The 19,867-nt window shown below is 32.2% G+C and overlaps 1 pseudogene; it reads right to left on the reverse strand.

Moving 5' to 3' along the window:
• Positions 1–3,894: 3,894 nt before the first annotated feature.
• LOC102592640 (beta-phellandrene synthase (neryl-diphosphate-cyclizing), chloroplastic-like) lies at positions 3,895–18,657 on the reverse strand (annotated as a pseudogene).
• Between the last annotated feature and the right edge of the window lie 1,210 nt (positions 18,658–19,867).

Below are 19,867 nucleotides of genomic sequence, written 5' to 3' on the forward strand. Positions count from 1 at the left end.
TATAGGTAGATATTTCAAGTATTTTTCTTTTGGATATTTTTTGTGATTATATCATCTAATTTTTAAGAATTTAATTGAGAATTGTCATTCATTAAAATATATATATAAAATTAAATTACTTCTACAATTATATATTATAATAAAGCTAAAAATGCATAACAACTTAAATTCCCTTTGCGTCTATACATGATATTTTGATTTATACTATACTAAAGCAAAAAATGTATAACAGCTGAACTTCTTTTTGTGTCACTGTATGATATTTTTTGTTTATTCGAAGAATTTATTCCTTAGAACGAATATGATATACGTCAAACCTCAATGTCTGATTATTATACAAAGAGATCAATGAATATTGGAATGAAATTAATCTAAAAATAAATATTATGAATAAAATATATAAAGAAGACAAAATATATGAAAAGATGTGAAAGTAGGCATACAAGTATCTTAAGATAGGCATACAAGTATCAATACATTTATTTTTGTGAAGATAAATACAATTAGATATAGCATTTTAACATTTCAAGAACGAAAAGATGTAGTAAAATAAAACTAAAAAGAGTAATAATATAAGTGAGAAAATAGACAAGAAATGTAGAGAGACAAGAGAGAATTTTCTTGTTCTTCCAAGTATATTCAAGTGTTTTCTAAATCTTCAAGTGCATAACACATCCTCAAGACCTCTATTTATATTGTTATAAGAGGCATACAAAAAGATAGCAATAAACATGATATTAATTATTGAGAATGTGGGGAAGATTAAAGGGTGTGGAAGATAAATGAGGAGATGGTGGAGGTGTGAGTATTATTACACATAATGGTGAAATTATATCTTGAAGTTATGGACATCCACATTAATCAACAAAACATTAATTATAAACAAATAATAATTATATTAAAAATGAGGAATTTTTTTTTAAAATGTTCAAAAAAATAAACAGGAATGGAGTCCATAGAGAAGGTGCCACATCACCTCATCTATGTTTCTCCTTTATATATATATATATGATTTGTTTTTATATATGGGCTAAGTGGTAGGGTTTTAAATAGGGAAAATTGTATATAATAGCAAACTATTAATTCAAATTAAATGCTATAAATATAGTTTGATTTAATTGTACCCCATAGCAAACTGTTGCTATTTCACCTCTCTCCTGGTAAATCTCGCTCGCCACTCTCGTTCTCTCCCTCGCCTCTCTCATTTTTTATATAAACGCAAGTGTATAAAGTGTGTTTGTGTTTGTATAAAGCGAGAGAAAATTGTATATATACATATATTTTCGTTCCCCTCTCTCCCCTCTCCCAGATCTCGCTCGCCACTCTCCCAGATCTCGCTCGCTCACTCGCCTCTCTCACTTTATACAAAAAAATGCAAATTGTATAAAATGCGTTTGTGTTTGTATAAAGCGAGAGAAAATTGTATATATACATATATTTTCGTTCCCCTCTCTCCCCTCTCCCAGATCTCGCTCGCTCACTCGCCTCTCTCACTTTATACAATTGATCTTTTTGTATATGTATACCAAATCAGATTAGACAATTGCTTTCTTTTGTATATGTATAGCGAAATATACATATTTATGTTTTCTATGAAGCGCAATTATGCAAACTTTGCTATAGCATATAAATATGAATTTTGTGTTTGCTATATGTGAAAGTTACTCTTTTAAATAACTTATGGATTTAGCCCATTAGTTACAAACTAAATTAATTATCTAAAAATTACCTGTCAATTAATTAACTATAGTTAAATAGAGAGTTCAAAATTCTCAACCCAACTTCATCGACTGATCAAAATGACTCAAGGCAATTATCGATAGGGGTAAAATGGTAATTTCATAAAAGTTTTCAAAATAATTTTTCGGGTCATTACATCGACATTTTCCTCTCATAAATAACGACGGTTCGGGTCGTTATAGATACTCCAATAAAATGTACAAAGTGACATCAAAATCTATTGTTAAATACTTGTTTAGTGAAATATAAACAAAACAAAAAAATTACTAAGGAAATATATCTTGACATATTGATTAAGAATGTACTATCCCCCATTTAATAGATTATAGATGTTAAATTTGTTAAGTTTCATTTCAATCGTCATCTCAAAACGATCTTCATAATTAATATATAATTAAAAATAAAGTGATGATATTACGTTTGGGCATAGAGAGAACAAATATAATTGATTGAAAGAAGTAATTCTTTAACAATTATTTCAAAGACCACGCGAAATAATGATATTACGTTAAGACCACGCTTGGGCATTGAGTCTTCCGCTGCTTGAGAAAGTATGTGAGAGGATCGATGTTGAGCAGAAGTGGGGTTAGAGCAGCCAACAACGCATCCCCCTTTACTTAGTAGGACTTGAAAGGCTGGACAATTTGTTTTCCTTTCCTGTCCAGTATTTTCAATCCAAGCCGAAATAGGAAAAGTCGCAAGCACCACTAGGCCCGGTCGTCGGTTGAACGTCAGTAGGGCCCGATATTCATTCCTCACTCAAATAGGAAGGTGACAGTTTCAATCTAGTGGCGTGGTCCAGAACAAGCCTTTCCTTTGCGGATACATGGGGTTTTTGTTTTGGTTACAAGGAGTGCTTCTTTTTGAAGCCAAGGTTTCTTTCTACGCTCCATAGATGTTCGTACGATTCTTGTGGATTTTGGGTGTGTTTGAATTCAACCTCTCGTTAGGTCTTCACTGAAGGATTGTCCACCTTCTCAAGCCTCTCTACCATACCCTAAGAAAGTGACAACGGATGACTTCCATTACTAAATGGAAGAACTTTTCAACTAGTTGATAGTTGTTCCCTGGTTGCACCCCACAATGGGTTCTAATTTACTAAATCACATGTTTCTGTTTTCAAAACAACACATGTAGACTTTTTGGGGGAGAATCACTCGGCGCGGGGCCTCCCGTGTGAGGTCAGGTGATGGTCAACAACTCAGGCATGAAATGCTAAAAAATGGCTAACGATGCAAGAGCTCTTTTCCCCTTATAAGCTCTAAAGAAAGGGTATATCGGGTTTTTGGACCCTATGTTGTAGACCAATGGAGAGTGTGAAGTAGCCCTCTTTCTTTACAAAAAAAAAAAGATACATGCCCCTTTCCTTACAGTCAAGTGGCTTTCCACTCCTCTCTCTTTGTTTCGATGAAAGCCTCAATGCTTGCGTTCTACGGGGAACTTTTTTGACTATTTACCTTCGCCAGAAGCAAAGGGCGAAAACTCCAAAACTAGTAAGGGTGCTTGTGTTGTGGTTTTGAGTTCCTTGGCTTGTGTTCTAATAGTAACCACAGGAACAAAGCGATGAGCATGGTCCCTAGTCTCGTTTTTTCCGAGCTTGATTCTCTATGGCATGGACGTCTTTGATTGAATGGAGACAGATGTATAGAAAGTGTGCAGTGAGGGTGCTTGTAAATCACTAGGTAGCCTAACTCGACCCAAGCAATGCCCAAAAGTCCCATACCTTTCTTGGTCGGACCAACCTAACCGGCGATTTCCGACAAGTCTTTCTGAATTGGAAGAGCAAGAAGTGGAACTAGAAGAAAACTTTCTTTCTCTTTATGGATAACCAATTCATTTTCAAATATTGTTGGGAGACTTTACATCAACATATTTCTCTCATAAATAACGACGGTTTGGGTCGTTACAGATATTCCAATAAAATGTACAAAGTGACATCAAAATCTATTGTTAAATACTTGTTTAGTGCAATATAAACAAAACAAAAAAATTACTAAGAAAATATATCTTGACATATTGATTAAGAATGTACTATCCCCCATTTAATAGATTATAGATGTTAAATTTGTGAAGTTTCATTTCAATCGTCATCTCAAAACGATCTTCATAATTAATATATAATTAAAAATAAAGTGATGATATTATGTTTGGGCAGAGAGAACATATATAATTGATTGAAAAAAAGTAATTCTTTAACAATTATTTCAAAGACCACGCGAAGCGCGGCCAAATTCCCTAGTAAAACTCATAAATTAAAATGAGGGATTAATGATTGAGTGGTTTGTAAATGACTTCATCAATGTAATTCTTCATTTCCTCTGGAAATTTATATTCATCACCATGTGAATAAGTGAAACAAATCATTTTGCTTGACCTCCAAATTATTTCTTTGCATAATTGAGGCAATTGGCTTCCCTTTTTTTGAACTAAAACCATTTTCAACAATTTCCTTCTATTACTTTCCAAGATTTCCTTTATCTTCATTATAGCTTCTTCCTCGGAAATATTTGTTCTTCTTGGACTTTGTGTCATTAGTATTGTGACTAAATTCATTGAGCTCTCCCCTTGTTCTCTCTGTAGGAAAACATGTGAGAGACAATTGACCAATATTAGTATACGTTTGTATTAGTAATTTATTCAGAATTCAATAAACAAACATGATTTCCGAACTTATAAACTTGAAATTTTAGATCATCATCTGCTTACTCATCAAGATTTTGTATTGTTTACCATAGGTATAATGGACAAGTTGATTGTTTTGACATGAAGAGAAATTCTAATATTATGGGTGTGTTCGATACATAGGAAAATGACTTTCTCACTGAAATAAAAAAAAAAGTTTTATAAATGACAATTTACATTGATTTATGGTCTCTTCTCCAACTTCTAACACATCTCATCTTTACACCGTCTCCTAGTCCCCCACACCCCTCCCTCCCATCAGCCAACTCCACCCCTTCATATTATTTGTCTAGATAATATGTGAACACTTTTAGACAATATTATTTATTAATCAGCACCAAGAAAACAAGAAATAGATTAAAAAAATATTTATTTTTCTGAAAAACATTTTTCATATCGAAGACACCCTATATATATCCAAGTGATAAGTTTTTATTTTATATATATATATATATATATGACGATGCTTATCCAATATCACGTGAAAGTTATCTTGATGAACCAAACTAAAATTAAAACAAAAAATACAAGAGTTGTTACCTTATAGGTTTGTAAATCATTGAGGAGCCTCATGAATATACCGGCACAATTGCATAAATCATATATTTCATCACTTTCTAAAAGATCCTTGGAGATGTTTATTCCAAGATAGTATTGTGTTGTAAGAGGAACCAATCTTGAACCAAATGTTATAGAAGTAACATACAAATACTCTTCTATGCTTGGTATTGTCTTGCTTGTCCACCACTCTAGTCGTTCAATCAACATGCACTTCATCACTTCAAGCCACTATTGAAATTCCGAGATAATAGACACAGAGTTTAAGAAAGTAAACTAAAAAATAATTGAAATATTTTTTCTGTTTCAATTTGTAATTTGCCTTAATTGACTAAGTATACAGTTTAAGAAAGTAAAGAAGATTTTAGAATTTTGTGGTGTTGAAGTAAAGATATGCGTATTGTACCAAAATGTTATTTAATCAGATGTGGTCGTAAAGATGTCATATGACATAGTGAAATTATAAAGAGTAACAAATTAGAAATAGACATTCTTTTTAAAACAAACTAAAAAGAAAAGTAAAGAAGATTTTTGAAACTTGTGGTCATAAATTAAAAATATGTTTTGTTTCAAAATATTTTTTAATCATGTTGTCTTAAACACGTTACCGTGAAATGTTGAAATGAAAGAATTGTCAAATTAGAAGAAAAAAAAAGACTTTCTTTCTTAATCAGATAAAAAGAAAATTAAGACAAACAAAAGTAAATAAGATTTTTGAACCTTTTAATCTGAAATTAAAAATACATTTAACAAATCAAAATTTCCTTTAACCTTCTGGTCTTAAAGACTTACATATGACGTGAAGTTGAAAATTAAGAATTGTCAAATTAGAAAAGACACATTTTTTAAAATGGACTAAAAAAACAAATTAAAACGAAGTGAATATAAAAATCTGTTAAAGAGGGAAGTTAGAGAATAATTCCCTTACCAAATTAATAAGATGATTTTTGACAGATCGGCCTTGTTTAATTTCAGCAATTGTTGCAAGCTCCTCTATTGATTTATAAAAAACAGAAAAAAAAACTTTAACCCTCTCAGAATTATAACCTACACTTGCATAATCATCCCACCTGTAAATAACAATCGATAAACTTTAAGTGTTGAAACTAATTTTATGAATACACAATCATGTGATTGGATAAAAATATTGAAACTGATAATAAGTACTCCATTAGATATATGTTTAATTAAAAAATGTTGATAAGCTATTTTTTTTGTTAGAATAACTAAAATATCCTTACAATTTTATTATTTTTTTAAAAAAAAGAAAAGGAGGAACGATGAATACAATGTAAAGAGGAAGTTGAAGAGTTTTGTTTTAAGAAAAATATCTTGAGATTTTAAAATATATTAAGGACTAGATAGTAAAATAATTAGTTATAACAAAATGGCTTATAAGCTGAAAAATCATAAATTGGGATGATCTGACTTTTGACTGATTATATACCCTTAACTTATAAGTATTTTGGTGCTTAATTACCAAACCCATAAATAAACTAAAAATACTTATAAGTTAGTTTGACGAGCTTATAAGTCCAGACGAAATACCTTTCTACTAATTCAATGATGTTGAGCAATTCATCTTTAGATGCAAAACCATCGAAAAGATCATCGACAATGGTCAGGAGCATGCCGTATTTTGCATACATGAGACGTGCATCAGAGAATTCAGGGTCGGAGACTACTGCAATGCTCATTAAGTAAGTAGTATATATAAATTGTTCTGAGAGTCCAAGTTGGTCCAATCTGCAATCTTCAAACCACCTACATTCGTATACGTAAAGGTGTTTGACTTCACATGAAATTTAAGAATAAAAAAGACTTTCTTAAAAAATTCATCGTCATCTTGGCATTTGTTGTGTAGCCATTAGAAGAATATTTGTAACCCTCTTATTATTATTATAGTGAAGCAATTCGGATCTTGTCGATCCCGTGATGGTTACCTTCGGTTTGATGGATTTTTTCACGTTAAACTTAGTGTTCTTTTTTTTAGAATTCTGTTTTCATCTTTTCGTCACAACAGTTATAAATATGTGTATGATTATAAATCATTTTATCTAATCATCGCTAAATATAAGAAAAAATATCATATTTAAACGGACTAAAAAAAGAAGAAAAGTATCAATCTATACCTCTTGAGTTGCTGAAGTTCTTCTCGGTGTTGAGCTTGGCACAAGTCAAAGTCGTGTATTGAAAATATTAGCAAGTCCTTATTGTTAATGTTGGGTGACCTAATAGAGAGAAAGACTTAAATTAGAATTTGCGGGACATAATATATAAATGTGTTTTTAAATTTGGCTTTAACTGATATTTATGTCATTCAATTTTGTGTGCACACATGAACTTAAACTTGTATAAGTTCAACAAGTAAACAAACATGTCCTACATGACCGTTAGTATGAGATACACTCGAGTTAATTTGTATTATGTCATGTAGGACTCATATTCAACCTTGATCGCAACTTGATTGGAATCTTGGATTGTGCTTGTTGTCTAGCCAGCCTATTTTTGTTGCTCTTATCATTGAAGACCTCTCTAATTGATTGCAAAAACTTCAAACCTCACATCTGAGGGGTTTGTCCACTTAATTTTGATCTAACCCATCCAGTTGACACATCTAATCTCATATCTTATCCCGACATTTATAGAGTTAGAGTACTTATCGGGTTTTTTATAACATAAAGTTACATTGAGTATATGACACCAACTCAATAAATACATGATATATGTTAGTTATATACATTATTATCATGAAATTATTGATTCATACTCCATATATTCCTCCCTTAATTTATCACTTCACTATAATGAATTAACATAATTAAACGTAAATACAAATTAAAATGAATTTACAAGTAATAATGATAGATAATCATACCTATAAGCTGCTTTTAAGATTTTAAAATTGTTCTCTTCGTATGACTTGATATACCTCCTATTTTCTGCTCGATCACATGTGGTATAAAACTTCCTCAAAGCAAGTTCCACCTAGTATTTCCAAAATTAGTAATAGAAGAAAAATATAGCTTCAATACATAAAATATCTTGTATTTACATATAATTCAAAGAAGTATTGTACCCTAGAAATGAGATTTAGAATATTATAAAATTACTCATTGTAACGAAAAAATAACTTTAACTACTATTTATATCATCGTCACTACTACTCTTGATCATGTTGTTGAAAAAAATGGAAATATGGCCCATCTTGAGCTGAATCGTCTTCGGGCTTATACACTTGGGCCTCAATTATTTCTAACTTCTGATATATTCAGAGAAGGAGTCATATTCTGGTGTAACTAGGACTCCTCATGTAAATAATCTACCTTGTAACTATCATCAGTATTTATCTTTTCGAGTTTGTATTTATCACGAGAGATTCTTTTTGTATAAATACACAGCTTCTCTATACAGTCAAGGCATCAAGAAATACAAAGGAAGATTTCTACTTCTAGTTTTCTCTTTAATTATTTTCATGGTATCAGAGCTTCTGTAAAAGCATATTTTTTTTCTCTTTTCCCTGTTTGCCATTCTTCCCTTTCGATCAAATCCTGAATCATGACTAACAATACTATCGATTCTACTACAACACCAATTGTTGCAGAAGGAAGTTCAATCACTGTTGCTTCCTTGCAAATAGATCCTTGTCACCTGTATTTTTTGGCCTCATCTGATAATCCAGGGATGGTTTTGCTAAATGTCACTTTTGATGGAACATGTTATGGAAACTGGCGCAGGGGTGTTCTCATATCACTCTCAGCCAAGAACAAACTTGGATTCATAAATGGAACTTCCAAATGTTCGACTGAAGATTCACCGCTACTTGATCAGTGGAAAAGATTCAATGACATGGTCATTGCTTGGCTGCTAAACTCCTTCAGCAGGGAAATCTCTGAGAGTGTACTCTACTCTCAAATAGTCAGGGAACTTTGGATTGAGCTTGAAGAGCGATATGGACATGCAGATGGAGCAAGGTTTTTCCAATTGCAAAGAGAACTCAACACCATCAATCAAGGTACTAATGATGTAGCAAGCTAGTTTACCAAACTTAAAAGAATCTGGGACCAATTGAAACTTCTTAACACTTTTATGATATGTAAATGTGCTTGTGATTGTGGAGCTAAGGCTCATAACATGAAAATGAATGAAGATAAGAAGTTAATACAATTTTTAATGGATCTTAATGATGTTTTTACTGGTGTGAGGGGAAACATATTGATGATGAAGCCACTTCCAAGCACTGCACAAGCTCATTCTATAATCTTGCATGAAAAATCTCAAAGGGAAGTTCATTCTAACAATTCTCTTACTACTGGCTCATCTGCTTTTATGACTTCTGGACAAAAATGGACTCCAACTAAGAAATTTGGAGAATACAAGGGAACTAGACAAGCAAGGAATGTTGAAGGTAAGAAATCTGAATTGTTCTGTAAGTACTGCAAAAACATCTGGGCATATGAAAGAAGATTGCTACAAACTTGTTGGCTATCCTACTCACTTCAAATTCAACAAACCAAGAAAGGGAAATTTTGGGAATCATCAAGCTAATGCAGTTGTTGATCAAGACTTCAACAAGGACGGATTAATGGCAGACCTCGTCAATAGCCATGGATTCTCTAGGGAACAATGCGAGAAGTTGATTCAAATGTTCAAATCTGTCCAAACAGGTTCTACAACAACAAATTCAGAGGCCTCTGCCAGTGTAAATTTGGCTGGTATGCATTATGGCTATCATGTTTTTACCTAATTTTTCTCTACAATTACTCATCATACTTGGATCATAGATTCTGGAGCATCTCAACATATGACTTTTGACAAATCTTTATTACATAATATTTTAATCCTTTCCTATCCAATTTTAGTCACTCTACCTAATTCCTTCAAGGTAAAAGTGAATTGTGTGGGAAGTTTGCATCTTACTCCTGAACTTAAGCTTCATAATGTGTTTTATGTCCCCACTTTTAAACATTGTCTACTATCAGTTTCTCAATTGTGTGCTCAATTTGATTGTGATCTAACCTTTTCTAAATCTGCTTGTACCATACAAGCCCTTTTTTTAAAAAGAGGAACCTGGTTCTTGGTGATGTAGCAGAAGGACTCTATGTGATGAAGAATAAATCACCCCATATGAAACTCCTTTTTAAGAAGTCTTTAGTTCCAGTTTCCTTGCATTCAAGTCTAGAGTCTATGTCTAAGTCTATTTCTTCTAAATTAAAAGGTCCAAAGGGTGATTCTGTTTGTTTTTTGAGTAATGAGTGTACTGAACTTTCTAGTACTCATATCAATAAAAATGTTCATGTTCTTGCTGCATCTTTTACAGCTCTTTTATTGCACAATAGCTTAGGGCATTTTCCCCTTCATGCAATGAAACACATAAAAGAATTGAACTTGAATCAACATGATAAAATGGAGTTACCTTGTTCTATTTGTCCTATGGCAAGACAAACCAAACCACATTTTCCCAAAAGTTTTATTAGCTCAAAGCAATGATTTGATCTAATCCACATAGACACTTGGGGACCTTACAAGACTCCTACGTACAAGGGAGAACGATATTTTTTTACCATAGTAGATGATTTTTCTAGATGTACATGGACTTTTCTTCTGTCGACCAAATCTAGTGCATTTCCTACTTTGCAAAACTTATTATCTCTTGTTGAAAGACAATTTTCCACTAAGGATAAGGAAATAAGATCAGATAATGCTTTTGAATTAGGGACAAGTCATGATCTAAAACAATTTTTTCAATCCAAGGGCATTTTACATCAAACTAGTTGTGTCAAAACACCATAACAGAATGGTGTGGCTGAGCGAAAATATACATACCTCTTGGAGACACGAAGAGCTCTATTGTTTCATTCAAATGCTCCTAAAAGATTTTGGGAAGATTGCTTACTTACTGCCACTTATTTAATCAACAGATTCCCATCTTCCGTTCTAAAACAAAAATCTCCGTATCAAGTTTTATTTGGGACCGTCCCTAACTATCAATCTCTAAAACCTTTTGGATGTCTTTGTTTTATTTCTACCCTTTCTAGAAATAGGGATAAACTTGGCCCAAGAGCTTTACCAGGAATATTTTTGGGGTACCCCTTCGGAAAGAAAGGCTACAAAGTTTTGCTCCTACAAAACAATCAAATCTCTATTTCTAGAAATATTAAGTTCGTTGAAGATGTTTTTCCTTTTTCTTTTTCTAGTCCACTGACTAAACTATTCCCACATTGGTTTTCCATTTCAGACGCCGATTATATTTTAAGAAGCAGTCTCATGTTTCCAATGACAACAATTCTTTACTGTCCACTCCACATTCTCCTCCTGCACCAGATTCTCTTCCTTTTGAATCTCCAGTAATTCCACCAGTTATATCTTCAGAACAAAGTACCCTGTTGCGTACATCACAAAGGGTTCCTCAGAAATCAAGGTATTTATCAGATTACATTTGTGCAAATTCCTACTCTATGATTTCTCCTAATCTTCCTTCCTTTTCTTTACATTGTAGCTCTTTCACTGCTTTGACTCCATCTAATCAGAATTTGGTTACCTCTATTTGTCAAATACATGAGCCTTCTTCCTATTCTCAAGTTGTAATGCATCTTGGTTGGAAAATTGCTATGGATAATGTGTTTGCTGCTTTAGATTCTAACAACACTAGGGACATAGTTGAATTACCACAAGGAAAAAAAAGGCATTGCCTTGCAAATGGGTGTACAAAGTAAAGTTGAAATCAGATGGTTCCTTGGAGAGATTAAAGGCACGATTAGTAATTCGTGGAGATACACAAAGAGAAGGAATAGATTATAAGGAGACTTTTTTCCCTGTAGTGAAAATCACTACAATTAGATGCATTTTGTCAGTTGCTATAAAGAAGGACTGAAAAATTTACCAGCTTGATGTGAATAATGCATTTCTCCATGGTGACTTTGAAGAAGAGGTCTATTTGAAATTTCCTCCAGGTTTGACACCCCCTTCTTCCAATCATATGTGTCGACTTCGTAAATCATTGTATGAGTTAAAATAGGCTTCTCGCCAATGGTATGCTAGATTATCTTCTACCCTGAGCACTCGAGGGTTTCATTGTTCCCTCAATGACTACTCGCTTTTCTTCAAGATCACCAGGAACCTTGTCACTATTTTGGCTGTATATGTCGATGACATATTAATTACTAGAAACAATACAAAGGAAATATGTGAGATTAAATGTTTCTTGAATTTTGAATTCAAGATAAAAGATTTGGGAGAAGCTCATTACTTCTTAGGAATGGAATTGGTGCGAGAAAATGGGGGAATGATTATTACCTAAAGGAAATTTGCATTAGAGCTCCTCACTGAGTTTGATTGCCTCGAATGTCGGGATGTGTCTATTCCCCTGGATCCAAATTTAAAGCTTTCTTCCACCTCTGGTGAACCCCTCACAAATCCTACCTTCTATAGACGACTTTTTGGGAAACTGGATTTTTTAACCAATACTAGGCCAGACCTTGCTTATACCGTCCAACACCTTAGTCAGTATATGCAAAATCCTTGTTCTGGTCACCTGAAAGTTGCTTATCATGCCTTAAGGTACCTAAGTAAAGATCCATGTTTAGGTATTTTCTTATCTCCAACTCCTTCTTTCCAGATTCAAGCCTTTTGTGACTCCGATTGTGCGGCATGTTCTGATTCACGGCGATCTGTAAGTGATTTCTTATTGAGTCTTGGGGGTTGTCCAATATCTTGGAAATAAAAAAAAACAGCCAGTCGTTACCCTTTCTTCCGCTGAAGCAGAGTACCGCTCTATGCGTTGCCTTGTGGCCGAGATCACTTGGGTTGTTTGACTTCTTCAAGATTTGACTATCACTCCATTTTTTATAGTGCCTATCAATTGTGACAGTCAAGCAGCAATTCACATTGCCAAAAATCCTATTTTTCATGAACGAACAAAGCATATTGAACTTGATTGTCATTTCGTTCGTGAGAAACTTCTTGATGGCTTGATTTCGTTATCATTTGTTCCATGTTCTTCTCAGTTAGCTGACTTATTCACCAAGGCTCTAGCAAGGCCTGTTCATCGTTTTCTATTGAACAAGTTGAGTGCCCGATCGCCGGGCATCAACTTGAGGGGGGGTGTTGTCGAAAAAAATGGAAATGGCTCATCTTGAGCTGAATCGTCTTCGGGCTTATACACTTGGGCCTCAATTATTTCTAACTTATGATAGATGGATTCATATTCTGGTGAAACTAGGACTCCTCATGTAAATAATCTACCTTGTAATTATCTTCAGTATTTATCTTTTAGAGTTTGTATTTATCATGAGAGATTCTTTTTGTATAAATACACAACTTCTTTGTACAGTCGAGGCATCAAGAAATACAAAGGAAGATCTCTACTTCTAGTTTTTTGTTTAATTATTGTTAGATCATGTGGTGGCCGGTAGCAAATATTATCTTTATATACTTTGTAAGTTATAATTTCAACATCCCATTCTATCAACAATCCTAATGTCATGATAGGTTTAAAATCATAAGTTTCAGAAAATATTCTTTGTCGTACATGTAAGCCTTTAGTTTATATAAACTATAGGATTCAAAAGTTATATCTTTACGTTTCCAAATTTTATGTACGATATAAATTAAGATACACAAAATAAAATACCTCTTTCTTTGACATCCTATCGATGAAGCCATTGTTTAAGAGTTTTTGCTCCAAAAAAGTTCTTGTCCAATTGTTAATTTTATCCAAAATGTCATATTTCTCCTGATCAATAGCCAACTGTGATGCTTTGTGGAGTTCAAGAATTTCAACATGACTTAAATATTTCCCACTTGTTGCAAAGAAATGTTCTTCAACCACAAATTCTGCTAGTTCATCTGCAAATTACTTGAATTCATTAAGGCAAACTACTTTGTTGTCGGAGTTTTTAGGGTTTAATTTCTCAGATGTTAACTCAGCTAATCAATATTGTAGTTATTATCTCAGAACGTCATATGTTTTCTTGATTTCAATTTTCTTCAACAAGAAAATTGACTTTCTGAGAAAATAATTATTAGTAAGTGATCATCTGAAATATCGACTCGAGTTTTTAGTAACAAACCTGAGGAGACATCATAGTAGCTCATCCTTAGAAGTCGAAAAGCCATAGCACAATGGGTGACATTTGAGAAAATTTCTTCATTCTTTTGTTGCCATAGCCTATAAATAATTGACATTATTATAATATACTATAGGCTTAACAAAATCGTAAAGGTGAAATACCTAGATAGCCCCTTAAACTTAGCATAATTTATAATCTAGACATCTTAACTTTTTTACTAATCAGATAAACACTTTAACTTAACAAAAGCGTATTTTTTATGACGTTGCAAATAATGTGTATCAAAGACATTCACAAGATGCACTTTTGTCAAGTTAAAGTATCTATTTGGTCACGACAATATTAACATCATGCATACATTAACTTATACTATCTAGTTTAAAGGGCTATTTAAATATTTAGCCAATTATAAAATATGATTGTGATTAATTAGATTTAATTTACCTGTATATTTCATCTAGAACTTTCTTTATCTCTGATTTAAAATGCCGATGTACTCCAAGATTTTGAAGTGTATCAACCAAGCAAAGCAATGAATGTATCTTTGTTGGATACATAGTGGGAACTATGAGAACATAAAGGGCCAAAAAAAATGTTAGAAAGCAAAAAACAAGATTATTAATTGAAACAGATAGAGTGATTTTCATATGCATAACTAAAAAAAAAAGGAAAAAGGACAAATATACCCCTGAACTATCGTAAATGGTATGCAGATACCCTCCGTCATACTTTTGGACATTGGTGCCCCTGCCGTCCAAAAACTAGAGCATATATACCCTTTATACTAACGGACATACACGTGTCATAATCTTATCCACCGATCCGACATTTATTAAATATCGGATCGACGGATAAGATTGCGTAACGTGTCCCTATTTAGTCTTCCGTTAGAGTAAAGGGCATATATCCTCTAGTTTTTGGACGACAGGGGCACCAATGTCCCAAAAGTATGACGAAGGGTATCTGCATACCATTTATGATAGTTCGAAGGTATATTTATCCTTTTTCCCAAAAAAAAAAAGCTATCTTGATCATGTACGTACCCCAATTTTTGTGTTGTTGCAAGATTGAATTAAGATATTCATAGCATTTTTTATCATGTTGATGATAAATCAAGGCAGCTGCAGTAGTAGCTGGTGAATCAAATAATGAACCATTTTGTCTTTGATGTAACTTTATTATTTCCTTCCAATCACATAATTCACCAAGTCCTTCACCCATATATTCATCATTCCTTGTGAAATTATTTTGTAAATGTTTAGAAATATATAGTCAGAAAATAAGTGTATAAAGGTGTGTTCGGTGGGAAGAAAAATATTTTTTTCGAAAAATAAAATGAAAGTATATTTTTTTGTATTTGATATGTAAGTAAAAAAAATATTTGTATATAATTTAGAAAAATATTATGAGAAATGAAGGTGTGGGGTAGTGAGGATGGGACTACAAGAGTGTGGTGAAGATTAGTTTTTGTTAGAAATTAGGGAAGACAGACTATTAGAAATAGAGGTTTTCGTATTGCGAATTAATGAGAAATTTGTAATATAAAATATGATTAATGTTTCGACCTCATTCCCATTGAATTAACTAATGCATGGTGGGAAACAAATTCTTATTGAAATAGTAGGAAGCATTTTAATTTTTCCTTGGGAAAACACTGTATATATTTTTTATCTTCTTACTAATTTAATCAAAATATTAGTGGGAATAACCATTGAACATTTTTGAGTGAGAAATTCCAAAGAAAAAATAATGATTAGTGATACAATCAATGTGGAATATATATCACTTGTGGAACTTGTTTTCTCTATTTTCATTAATTAAGGAAGTCATTTTTCTCATTTATAAAAACGTGTTTTTCTAGAAAATATATTTTCCAACCGAACATGAAAAAAATATTTTTCCTCCATGCCGAACACATAAAATTAAATTTTTTTAAAGTAATATGAAATGTGTACCTTTTAATTGTTGAATCTCTTTTGCAATTCACCAAATTTACAATAATATCAAGATCCAAAGGCAAATTTAAGTTTAATTTCTCTGCAAAATTGATCATAGTAGAAAATATAATTTCAAATCCTAGAGGTGAAATTTGATCCTTGTTATCTACTGCCCAACCATACGTTTCAATGAAGCCAAGACCTGAAAGAAAATGAAGGAACTCTTCAAGTATATAATAAAATTTATTTTGGAAATTTTTAAATAATATACCGTCCAACATAATATATTACAAATTGTATTCGCGTAATTATATTTTTAGTTTATACCTGCATATATTACCAAAAGTCAAGAATTTTGCTGCAATAATGTAATATGAGTATTTATAATCAACACTTTATATAAATATTATTAAAGAATTTAGTGACTCTGGATGCAAGGACATTAATTCAATTACTATTAAATATTTTTATGGTAACAAAATTGTCGCTAAAAGAAAATTTTTAGTGGATTACCAGTTTACCAGGCCACTGTATCTCTAGTACTATAATTATAATAAAAAAAATAAAACGGAAAATATTTTTCCATTGTTAATTCATTTTAATTGTCGTACTTATTAAAAATTGATCAAGATAATTATTATTTTAAAATATGAAAATATAATTAATTACCCTCTTAGACCATTTTATTTGTCACAATTTTTGTTTAAACGTTTCCTTAAAAAATGTGTTTTGATTAATCATTATATCCTTGTTAATTATCTTCAATTATTTAAAATGTTAAGAAATTTTCTTCAATAAATTTTTTTGGGAAAAAGGACAAATATACCCCCGAACTATCATAAATGGTATGCATATACCCTTCGTCATACCTTTGGGACATTGGTGCCCCTGTCGTCCAAAAATTAGAGCATATATGCCCTTTACTCTAACGGAAGACTAAATAGGGACACATGGCGCAATCTTATCCGTCAATCCGATATTTAATAAATGTCAGATCGGTGGATAAGATGATGACACGTATATGTCTGTCAGTATAAAGGGTATATATGCTCTAGTTTTTGGACGGCAGGGGCACCAATGTCCCAAAAGTATGACGGAGGGTATCTGCATACCATTTACGATAGTTCAGGGGTATATTTGTCCTTTTTCATAATATTTTTCTATAGCTTTAATCTCTCTTCAATAAGAGAATTAAATATTAGTAATCACAATATTAAAATATGTGTATATACTTTTCATTTATGGAAATAATGTATTCATTTATGTTTTGATTTTCTAAAATTACAACTATTTTGGGTCATTTATTTTTAGTAAAAACGACAAATTATAAAGTGATCCGTTTTCACCTTTACTCTTACTCTATTAAATTGAGATCAGGATTAAATAATGATAATTTAGTTTAGTTAATATCTTCTTAAAAAATATGTAGAAATAAATATGACAAATAAAAATGAACAGTAGGGAATAACATATTAGTGATGACTTGAACAAATAAAGTCCATTTACCTCTTTTGATTTGCTCATCTCCAACTCTCCATTTGCTTAGTGCAAGCAAACATGCAAGAGTGGAAGAAAGTGAGTCCTTGAGAAGCAATGGATGGCTAAGGTTTTAGTCCCCAAGATCCATCTTCTCTTTGATTTTCAATAATCCAATCCAAACATTGTGGAAAACATGGCTCATTCAGTGAATGTTTTGAAGGGACCATAGCTACCCATGCTGTGTCATAGGAAGAAGGAGATAACTCTACTTTCCCAAAAGTTTCCCTTATTCTCTCCCTTGCATCTTCAAAACCATCCTACAACGAAAAATATATTCAGTGTATATGTAATTTTACAAGTAAGATGGAAAAGATATAGTGTGTACGTTTGACTTTACCTCTAGTTTGAGATATAGGGAGGTTGTTTCTAAAGGACTGTCGGACAATATTAAAGTAGTTCGAAAAAAAGAAAACAATGGAAGAAAAGAAGTTTAAGACAAAATGATGTTAAAAGAATGACAAAGTGTACTAAAAAAGAAACAGTCACTGTGACAAAATAATGGAAGTGCAAGAAATACTATGTAATAACAAGAATCTCCTCACTAATGCCTTAATACTAACTTTATTTTGAGTTTGATCATTCGAATCAAATAGTTTTGTCTTAGATTTTATATTTGTTAAAAAAAATTCAATAAATAAGAATAAATAATAAATTTCAAACAAAATAGATTATTCACAATGTGGTAGAGAATTTCCAACCAGAATTCATAAAGTTAAAATCATGGATCAGTTTTTGAAAGGTGCATGAAGCAACTTACCATTGATGGAGTGGTACTGTGGCTGCATCTTACTCTACATGATCTCTGGAAAATTGCATCTTCTTTCAACAATGATGCAAAGAAAAGGAAAAAAGGTAAACTAAAGTTAATTAGGGCATGGTGTCACAAAAGATAATTAAATTTGACTTACGTAAATGCTACTTCTTGCAATGATCAAAACTATGCGTAAATACTACTTCTTGCAATGATCAAAACTGTGACTTACTGGATGAAATTGTTTTCCCATTTCCTAGTTTATGATGAGAAAGGGTTATCATTGTGCTTCTATAGCCAACTATCATCCTTGAATATTGTGTGTTGTTTTTGGGAGTGGAGGGGTCAAAAATGAAGAAATTTCTTTAGTTAGCTACCACATTTATGGAGGTGAAGGTCATTTGCATCTTTCTCGTATTTTGTGTTTGTCTTTGATTTTTATTCATCATTATAAATAATTTTTTAGCGGAGAGAAGTATTGAAAACATTTCTGAACTTAGTGCAAATTATTAGTTTCGTCCCTCAACTACTGATAGCCTTAAAAACAAGGGAATATTGTATAAAATAGCAAACTATTCATTCAAATTAAATGTTATAACCACAGTTTGATTTAATTGTAACCCGTAGCAAACAGTTGTCATTCGCCTCTTTCCCTGAATTTCTCGCTCGCCACTCTCCATTTCTCGCTACCAGTCTCTCCCTCGCCTCTTTCACTTTATACAAACACAAATGTACAAATTACGTTTGTGTTTGTACAAAGCGGGAGAAAACTGTATATATACATATTTTCGTTCACCTCTCCCTCCCCCAGAGAATCTCGCTCGTCACTCTCCCAGATCTCGCTCGCCTCTCTCACTATATACAACACAAATGTATAAATTGCGTTTGTGTTTGTATAAAGCGAGAGAAAATTGTATATACAAATACAAATAAACATATTTTCGTCCTATACACTTATAATTATACAAATACAGATCTTCCCCTGCCCCAGTTTTCTTTTGTCTTTCTCTCTTTCTCGCTTTATACAAACAGAAATCATACAATTGCTCGCTTTATACAAACAAAGATTATACAATTCATTCTTTTGTATGTGTATATCGAAATATACATATTAATAGCCATAGCAAACATAAAGTTTGTTATGGAGCGCAATTATACAAACTATAACTATAGCATACAAATATGATTTTTATGTTTGTTAAACCTAAAATTTACTCTAAAAAAACCTTTAGTTGACTAACTGAACTTAAAATACACTCCAGTTTGTCACATGACATATCAAGTGGTCTCAAACTCTTGTAGGAGCATGAGACTCTTAATAAAATGCCAAAAGAAGTGTTGAAAACACCCCTAAAGTTGGCGAAAATTTGGGACTGTATTTCACTGATGTGGCAAGATCAAGGGTGTGTTTAAGTTCAATTAGTCAAGTAGAGAGTGTTTTTAATGTTGTCAATAATTCGGAGACAAACCTAATAATTCACACCAAATTTAGAGCTATTTTTAAATACTTTTCTCTTTATATTATAATATCTCACTTTGATATAAACTTGATGTGTAATTAAATGTAGAAATGCACGTTTTGGCCTATA

This window comes from Solanum tuberosum, unplaced genomic scaffold (genome assembly GCF_000226075.1).
Source record: "Solanum tuberosum cultivar DM 1-3 516 R44 unplaced genomic scaffold, SolTub_3.0 scf00361, whole genome shotgun sequence".
NCBI classification, from domain to species: domain Eukaryota; kingdom Viridiplantae; phylum Streptophyta; class Magnoliopsida; order Solanales; family Solanaceae; genus Solanum; species Solanum tuberosum.